Here is a 9,313-nt window from a genome sequence, read left to right as displayed (position 1 = left end):
GTAGATATGGGATGAGAAGTTGGTTAAAAGTACGGATATATCCCTCTTAAGATTGTCAAACACAACCTTTAATAATTTTTTTTTCCAAACACCACCTTTAAAAAAAAAAGTTGTCAAACACAACCTTTAATAAATCAAACACGACATTTTGGCCAAAGTTTGAGCACTTGTAATGGGGTGACTTTCAGTTGATGTTTAAGATAGCAAACGACGTCGGTTTTTGAGGTGTTCTTGAACTCGTTGGAAAGGTGGGAGTACAGGCTTTTCAGCGGTTGTCAACACGGTAGTCAAAGGTGGCCTTATGCGGGGTAGATTGATGTATAAAGTAAGCCTGGTCACATGGGGTTGATGTAAGTCAAAGTAGGATTTTTCTGTGGGTCAATTCACTCCCCTTAACCACCACTTGCAACCAATGACCATCACAAACAACACAACTACGATATACCCTGCACTCCCTTTTACCTACATATCAAATTTCAGACCAAATAAAACATCATAACCCCATTAAAAGACCCTCGAAAACCCTTCTAACAACTCGCTATAAACCCAAACTTCTAACCCTTTTTCTGACCAGCCTTAGTTTACGCACCAATCGACCCCACATAAGGCCATCTTTGGCCACCGTGTTGACAACTCCTAGAAAGCCTGTACTCCCACTTTTTCAACGAGTCCAAAAACATCTCAAATCGACCGCATTTGCTATCTCAAATATAGACTGAAAGTCATCCCATTGCAAGCGGCCAAAAAGTCGTGTTTGACAAAAAATAAATTATTAAAGGTTGTGTTTGACAAACTTTTTTTTTTAAAGGTGGTGTTTGGAAAAAAGAGTTTTTTAAAGGTTGTGTTTGACAAAAAAATCCCAAATAATACTCGTATTCTACTTATATGGATGAGACAAATATTTTGTTCATTTTTAGGCAATTTGCATTTGTCTCTTCTACCATATTTGCTTTGTCCCAAGTTTAAGACGGATATATCGGTCTTAAACAAGATTTTGTGAATATCAACAAGGTTGGATCCGGCTCTTCATAAGAATTTGTGAATTTATAGAATATACACTAGTTACATCTTAAACTTGGGGTTTGTGAAAAGAAAACAAAAGTTGATTTTGATTAAGATTGTTGTGTGCATACACAACATAGTAGTTGTAGTTGTAATTAGTGATGATGTTAAATGTAATGGTTTGAGCAATATCCTAAAAGAAGAGAGAAAATTCATTTCATTAATTTAAGAGAGATTTTATCCTAAAATTAATTGAAGATAGATAAATAACACTTTTATTTATAAAGCGGTGAACTTTCTCCTCATTTTGTTAATGTAGAACGCTAACATGTAAACTCAATTGGTAAACTAACTCAAGTCTCGCGCATGTTGAGAATTGACAAAATGAGGAGGATGATAAATACTTGATAAAATATGTTTTTTTTTAGACAAAGGTGTACTATTTTATAGAAACATAAGGTTCTATTACATACACACCAACTAAAGCGCAAACCGAGGGGCATTAGATGCCCCTAAACTAGACGAAACCCAACTAACATAACTAGTAATACAAACAAACTCGGTAGAAATACAAAGACGACGCCTCTTACGCGGTGAATGGTAGAAGGCATCGAACTGGATTGAACAATCTTCTTTTCTTTTAGAGCTGACAACCATTTTCGGAGTCGTAAATCTGGAGTAGATAGCAGAACCTTCAACCATTACCATTGATTTATTCTTGAATTTAGCGCGATCACGACCCATTAAACGTCGGCTACAAATCTTGCTTGAGTGTGTCTTCACGGCTGAAAAGATAAACGAACTTTGACTTGACAAATGCTCAGAACTGTCCATTCCAAACTGCTCCAAACGTGTATTTTTGACCATTGAAACCTGTCTAACCTCAATGATGGGATCGAAAAACCTCTCAGTCGATAAGCATGGTCTCTTGACTTCAAGAGGCTGATCCTCTTCATCAGTGAAGTTGTTCTACTGTCCCAAAGTGAAATGTCCATGGCCGTACAAAGATTCACGGGCGGAGGAGAGATGAAAAGGGAACCGCGGCTTCACATGAAGAACTTTCATGGGGAGTTCCCGTCGAGGTAGAAGTTTTAGAGAAAAGGGGGCGAACTATTAAAGAGGCCCCGGATTTTGGATGAAAAAATTGCAGCTTCCTTCCTAGCAATAAGTTCTCATAATCGTTGGACGATAAAAACAAATCTTTATGGGCCTGTTTTTTGTTGGAGAAGGAGTATATGGTAGAGCCAAGGGTAGAGGTACCAAAGCGGTTACAATCACTCTTAACTGACAAAGATGGGTGAGTTGCAGAGATTGTGGCGGAATTCGTATTCATGTCAGAAATCTTGTTACTTTCATTCTGAGGACCATTTATATCAGCAGGCAACAACTCCGTGCTAATTCGAGCAACTTGATTCCCTATCTCAAAAGGCACAGACATAGTATCCACAGCAGGCTCAGCATGATGGATCGAATTCTTACTTTTCTTGTTCTTGCTAAGGGTGTCAAAATGATAAGAACTAGTACAACCCAAATCCTTTTTGTCTATTATAGATGAAGTAGATTGGCTAGCACACCAATTCTGTTGATCACAGTTTTCTGTGAAAGTAACATTATTTGAGCCACTGGCTTCTTGACATACCAGCGAAGAAATAGGCCGTTTCCCTTTTCGAATATCATTAGCTTCAAAAGAATCATCTACCACACGCTTACCATTTAGGTTAAAAACATGAAGCTTTCTAACTTCATCCAATTCACGAAGAATATCCTTATTTCGAGGCTCCACCGAGACCGCCTCCTCCAAAGTGCAGCGAGCCTCAGATAACTTATTCAAACTTCTAAGAGCGACAGCTTTACGAAAGAGGGCCTTGGCATGGCGAGGATAAAAATTCAAAACCATCTAACATAGAATTAATGCCCCATCGAAAGCATGTAATTTAATAGCAGAAGCAGCTAAATTTAAAGACAGAGAAATTGCTAGGCTTGAAAGAGAGTTTAAATCAAGATCGGACACATCCTTCAGAACATCACTCAAGAGACGACATGCTTTGTCATAGCAGGCACTCGCCTCGGCAAACTGATTTTGTCTAAAAAGGTCATTACCTAGGTCTTTAAAGGCATTAATTTTAGAAATGGGGGAAGCATCTAAAAGGGAACAAACAAGATTCAAGCTATCATCATCCTCTGACACATCACAACCATGGAAATAACCAAAGAACTCGAGAACATCGGCACAAGATGTATGATTCATGAGGTAGTCGATCTAGCTGATAGAAAAGGTTTAGAAAAGGTTTAGAAAAAGCAGCAATAAAACAACACCAACATAGAACACCTAACAAACACGCACCAAAGCAAAATTACTAAAATCAAACAAATTATAAAAGCAAGATAACAAACCACAACTCAGAGAAATTAAAACGAACACACAGAAACCGTATGACCGATTCAGAAGTGACAAAAGAAGGACGGGAAGCGAGGTAACATCCGACCACCACAAAGACGGAATCTGGACAGACAACTGATATATGACTTATTTACACGTTATTTCCCTCTTTCTTTTACGCATTCCGGCTCATAACGAGTCGGTTTCGTGTGCCTTTCCTTGCATTTGTGCCCGATCCCCGTACTTGTTATTTTGTGTATCCTTTTGTAGGAACCGAGTCGAGTATGGAGGAATTGGGGCAAGAAAGGCATTCTAATGCCTTTACATGAAGAAAAGGGAGATGAAGGATTATGAGGACAATCCTCTGCCGGCAGGCCGGCAGCCGGCCCACCGGCAGGAGATGTGGCTATGAGGAGAAAAAGGAGGAAACCAGCTGAGAAGATGTTCTCTGCCGGCAGGCCGGCAGCCGGCCCACCGGCAGGGAACACAAGTCCATACTTAAGCAATTTTTTGAAGAAGTTTTTTTGGGCAAAAGATGTGAAGACGCGCTGCCGGCACAGGCAGCCGGCAGCCGGGCAACCGGCAGAGGGCAACTCTTATGAAGAAATTGAAGAAACTTCCAAGATGAAGAATTCTCTGCGGCGGGGCCGGCGGCCCCCACCGGCAGGGGATTACACAACCTTTATTTCTCTCGCTTTTTGAAGAACGCGCTGCAAGACACGAGGAGGCCGAGGCCCGCCCGCACAGAACAACACGCAAAGACGATTAATGGGCTTTTTCCTTCTTTCCTCCCTTAATCCAATGATAGCCTATAAATACCCCCTCCTTAAACCCTTTGTACAAAAAACCCTAGATCTGAAAACTTTCCTTATTAATTGTAATCCTTTCTTAATCAAGCACTAATCTTTCCTTAATCTTTCCTTAATATTTAGTAAAACTAGTAATTGTTAGTTAGAATCAATAGTTTACTCTTGTTCTTTGAAGATTGTATTGGGGGATTTTGAAGGTTTTCCTTCTTATTATTCAATCAAGCAATCATTTTTCCTTGTGTTGGTATACTTCTTCTCTTATTTACTTATCAAATCATTTGTTTACACTTTCTCTTGTCTTTCATAATTGTTATAATCATCATCATGTCCTCTCTTTATGTTAATTGTCCTTCTTCTCTTATTAGCATGGTTATCTTTAGTATGAGTGAGTAGACTTGCTTCTAGGGCTTAGGGGGAGTCTATATGGTTTTTATGGCATGATTGTATGATTATTTGGGTCTTTGGTGGATCGTTTATCTTTCTTGTTCATGCACACAAGGTGTTTGATTAATTGCATGAGTGAAAGTTTGTGCCTTTTTTCATTATTGCTTAATTCCCCCATTGAATGAAAATTTGTGGAGGTCTTGTTGTATGTTTAAGAGAAGTGTGATGCTTAATGAGAGTTAGATGTCACCCTTAGGATACTCTCTTATCATTGACCCCTTGATTCATCATGTTTGCCCTTAAACCATTTAGATGACCCCGAAAGCCCTAGTTTTTAATTAATCATATTCATTTTCATCAACTTGTTTGTTCAATTGCTCTAGTGTTTAAAACCAAAACCCCTACTTTTAGTATTGATTAAACTTGACTCTAAGTTGAACCTAGTAGCAACCCCCGCCGTCTTTGTGTTCGACCCCGACTTAATACTACGTTTTTTCGGGTTTTACAAATAGTTTTGATAGAGGGAAACCGCGACAATTATCTACCTATCAAATGGCGCCGTTGCCGGGGATGGCGCTAGGTTATGCTTAGTTTTATTTAGAGTCTTTGCTTTAATCTTGTCTCAATTGTTAGTTTGCTTTAGTAGTTGATTGTTGTTTGTAGAGTGTGTGTGATTTTTGCCTTTCCCTAGTGTGTAAAAACACTAGGAGACTTACGATTTGTCAAGTGTATGCCTAGAAGGAATCACCAAGCTCTTCTATTCAACTCCGACCCCGAAAGGCTTTTTAGAACCTTGAGGACTAGGACTCTTGAAAGAGTAAGGAATAGTTCCATACAAGCAAACATTGATCAACCAAACTCACACATCACACAAAATTTTGATACAACAACTACGATTCAACCAAATACCACAATTGAGACTTTAGTAGAGAACCCCTTTCATAACTTCCTTAATTATAATAGTCCACCTCAAACACCACCACATCAAGAACCAAACCACCCACCACAAATGGCTCTTAGAGATCATAACCGGCCTAACCATAATGATTCATGTAACCCTATCAATTTCGGCACCTTGGCCCCAAACAACTTTGAAATGCATCCCTCCCAAGTCGGGTTAATTGAGAAGGACTTGTTCGGGGGTCATATTGAAGAGGATGCCCATGCTCATCTCCGGAAGTTTAAGAGGAAAGTTTCACTAATGAAGAAGAATGGGGTGTCCGAAGACACCTTGAGAATGATGTTGTTCCCGTTTTCATTGACGGGCAAAGCGGACCGATGGTTGAACATCCACCCATCGGATACTTTCACTACTTGGGACGACTTAGCCAAAGCATTTATGGCCAAGTACTACCCTTCCACCAAGACCGCGATGCTCCGCAATGAGATCCATACGTTCCAACAAGAGGATGGGGAGTCCTTGGGTGAGGCTTGGGACCGCTATCAAGACTTGATAGCAAGTTGCCCCCACCATGGAATACCGGAATGGTACATTACTCAAACATTCTTCCAAACTTTACTACCAAGAACTAAGGAGATGGTAAATGCCTCCGCGGGGGGAGGTTTTGACCACTTGAGTGATGAAGAGGGCACGACATTGATCAAGAAAATGGTAGATTCGGAGGCAAACTATGGTTCTAGAGGGAACATGCTACGAAGGAACGGGAAATTTCCTAAGGAAAATGCCTCCAACTCCGAGACAAATGCCAAGCTCGACTTGCTCACAAAACAATTTGAGAAGTTTTCAAAGAATCAAGTGAACCAAGCCGCAACCTCATATGGGCCGCCCATGGAAGAAGTGGCTCAAGTCTCAAGTTGTGAACTTTGTGGAGGAAGTGGTCATACATATGACTTGTGTGGCAACAATTACAATGGTGCCTATGAAGAGAATGCTCAAGAGGTGAACGCTTTTCAAAGCTACAACAACAATCCTAGACCACCAAGGCCTCCTTACAACAACCCAAACACCTACAATCCAAATACCAATTTCTACCACCCCGGGTTAAAGAACCACCCCAACTTTAGTTACAAAAGCACCAATGTTCAAAACCCCCAACATCTCCAATCACAAACCCAAAACAATCCACCCGGTTTTGCTCAACCAAGGGGAATTCTCCCCAACCCAAGAAATAATTTCGGAAATCAAAACCAATGGTCAAGCAACAATCAACCCCAAAACTATGGCAACCAACAACAAGGGTACCAAGAGTTTGGTGGAAATCAAAGCAACCAAGGGTTTTACCAAGGGAATCAAGTAAATCAAGCAAATCAAGGATTTGGGCAAGGGTATGTTCAAGGGTCTCAAGAACAAGGTCAAGGATCAAACTTCAACAACTATGGTCCTAGAGCTAACTTACAAGGGGGGCAAAACAACAACCAAGGTTCCAATGCTAGATATGACTATGGGTTCCCTTTACCTATAGCCAACCAACCTCATCAAGAACCCCAAGGTGAGCTCTCTCAAGTTGAGCTATTGAAGATGATAAAAAACATGCAACTTCAACATAGCCAAGAGATAGCTAATTTTGCAAAAGCTACTCAACAAGAACAAGCAAACTTGAGGGCTACATTTCTTAAGGACATGAGGGAAATGGAATCTAGGATGGCTTCTCATGCTATGGCTAACCCTCAAAGGCCGCCCGGTGGTTTGTTGGCTCAAGGACAAAGCTCCAAAGATGCCTCAAATAGCCACCATGCTCATGCGGTAGTGCTAAGGAGTGGTTTAGAGCTTGAGGACCCTTACAAAGACCTTGAGTTGGAAGTTGATGAAGATCCCAAGGGGAATGGGTTAGAAATGGATGATGAAGAGGAAAGCTCACCCATTGAGGTTTCGGGTAAAGCTAATGAAGACAAGAAAGGAAAGAAAGCTTGTGAAGATTTGACTAGAAGAGGAATTCAAGTGGACAAGGATGTTGATGGATATGTGGAAGACCTCCCTTATGAGGAGGAAGCTATTGAAGAAGTACCTTTGCAACATTCTAAAAAGGTAACAAAAACTTCGGCTCCTCCAAAGGTATCTTCCAATTCCCAACTTGTTTCTAAAATTCCTTACCCTTCAAGAGCCATAAAGAGTAGGGAAAACCTCAAGTATGCCAAATTTTGTGATATGCTTGAGAAACTTGAGGTTACCCTACCCTTTACGGAGGTGATAATGAACATGCCAACCTACTCAAAATTTTTAAAAGATATTTTGACAAGGAAAAGAGTCTTGGGTGACCAAGAAATAGTGGCTATGGAAGAAGCATGTAGTGCTCATATCCTTAACAAATTGCCCACTAAACTTGGTGACCCGGGAAGCTTTTCCATTCCTTGTGTAGTTGGCGGTGTTCCTATATCAAGAGCTCTTTGTGACTTGGGAGCAAGTGTTAGTGTTATTCCTTTGAAAGTTGCAAAAAGGATTGGCATTCAAAACTTGGCTCCCACTACCATGACTCTCCAATTGGCGGATAGGTCCGTCAAACGCCCTATGGGGGTGCTTGAGGACGTGCCCGTCAAGGTTGGAAAGTTTTTGATTCCCACCGATTTTGTTGTCCTTGATATTCCGGAGGATAGCCATACTCCCATCATCCTAGGTAGGCCATTTTTGGCTACCGGAGGAGTACTCATTGATGTGAAGAATGGGCGGCTAACCTTCCAAATTGAGGGCAACAAAATCGAATTTAACTTGCCAAATTTGATGAAAGGTCCAAGTGTAGAAAGATTGAGCACAATTGAGGTAATTGATGAAGTAGTGCACGAAGTAGCCCGTGAAGAGGCGGAGATGGAAGAGGTTTTTCAAATCTCTTTGCATGATGAGGCAATGAAAGAGGCTCACGAAGTTGATGAGGAACTATTGAAGAAAGTGGAGGGCTTTCTCCCTCCAAAGGTACAACTCAAACCCTTGCCTCCCTCACTCAAATACGCTTTCCTTGATGAGGGAGAGTCCTATCCGGTGATCGTTAATGCTAACCTAAGTGAGTCCCAAGAAAAGAAGCTTTTGGAAATCTGAAAACTCATAGAGGAGCACTTGGGTATAGCATTGATGACATCAAGGGCTTAAGTCCGAGTTTGTGCATGCATAGAATAGTTTTGGAAGAGGGGAGTCAACCCAAGGTTGACGGTCTTAGGCGGATTAACCCAAAGATGGCCGAGGTGGTGAAAAATGAAGTGTTGAAACTCCTAGAGGCCGGTATTATATACCAAATTACCGATAGCAAATGGGTTAGTCCGGTCCACGTGGTACCCAAAAAGGGGGGGGGGGGGGTACAAATGGTTGAACAAGAGGATGGCACCACCCTACCCACTAGACCCGTGACCGGGTGGCGAATGTGTATTGACTACCGCAAGCTCAATGCCGCCACCCTCAAAGACCACTTCCCAATTCCCTTCATTGACCAAATGCTAGAAAGGCTCGCGGGCCATGCATATTATTGCTTCTTAGACGGTTATTCCGGGTTTTTCCAAATTCCCATCCACCCGGATGACCAAGAGAAGACGACCTTCACTTGTCCAATAGGGGTCTATGCCTACCGTAGGATGCCATTCGGGCTTTGTAATGCGCCCGGCACCTTTCAAAGGTGCATGATGGCAATATTTTCCGATTTCCTTGAAAAAAGCATGGAAGTCTTCATGGGCGACTTTAGTGTCCATGGAGACTCGTTTGAGATTGGTCTTGAGAACTTGGCTTGTGTGTTGAAACGGTGTGAGGAGCATAACCTCGTCCTTAATTGGGAAAAGTGCCATTTCATGGTTGAGGAAG

At 41.5% G+C, this 9,313-nt stretch overlaps 1 non-coding gene across 1 annotated transcript; it reads right to left on the bottom strand.

The window, feature by feature from the left end:
• Positions 1 to 5,947: 5,947 nt before the first annotated feature.
• On the bottom strand, positions 5,948 to 6,054 carry LOC141644924 (small nucleolar RNA R71). The gene has a single exon (XR_012544524.1). It is a non-coding gene; the product is annotated as a small nucleolar RNA R71 (small nucleolar RNA).
• Positions 6,055 to 9,313: the final 3,259 nt, after the last annotated feature.

The sequence above is a fragment of the Silene latifolia genome, chromosome 2 (assembly GCF_048544455.1).
Source record: "Silene latifolia isolate original U9 population chromosome 2, ASM4854445v1, whole genome shotgun sequence".
NCBI classification, from domain to species: Eukaryota; Viridiplantae; Streptophyta; class Magnoliopsida; order Caryophyllales; family Caryophyllaceae; genus Silene; species Silene latifolia.
This window is presented reverse-complemented; position numbering and strand designations above follow the sequence as displayed.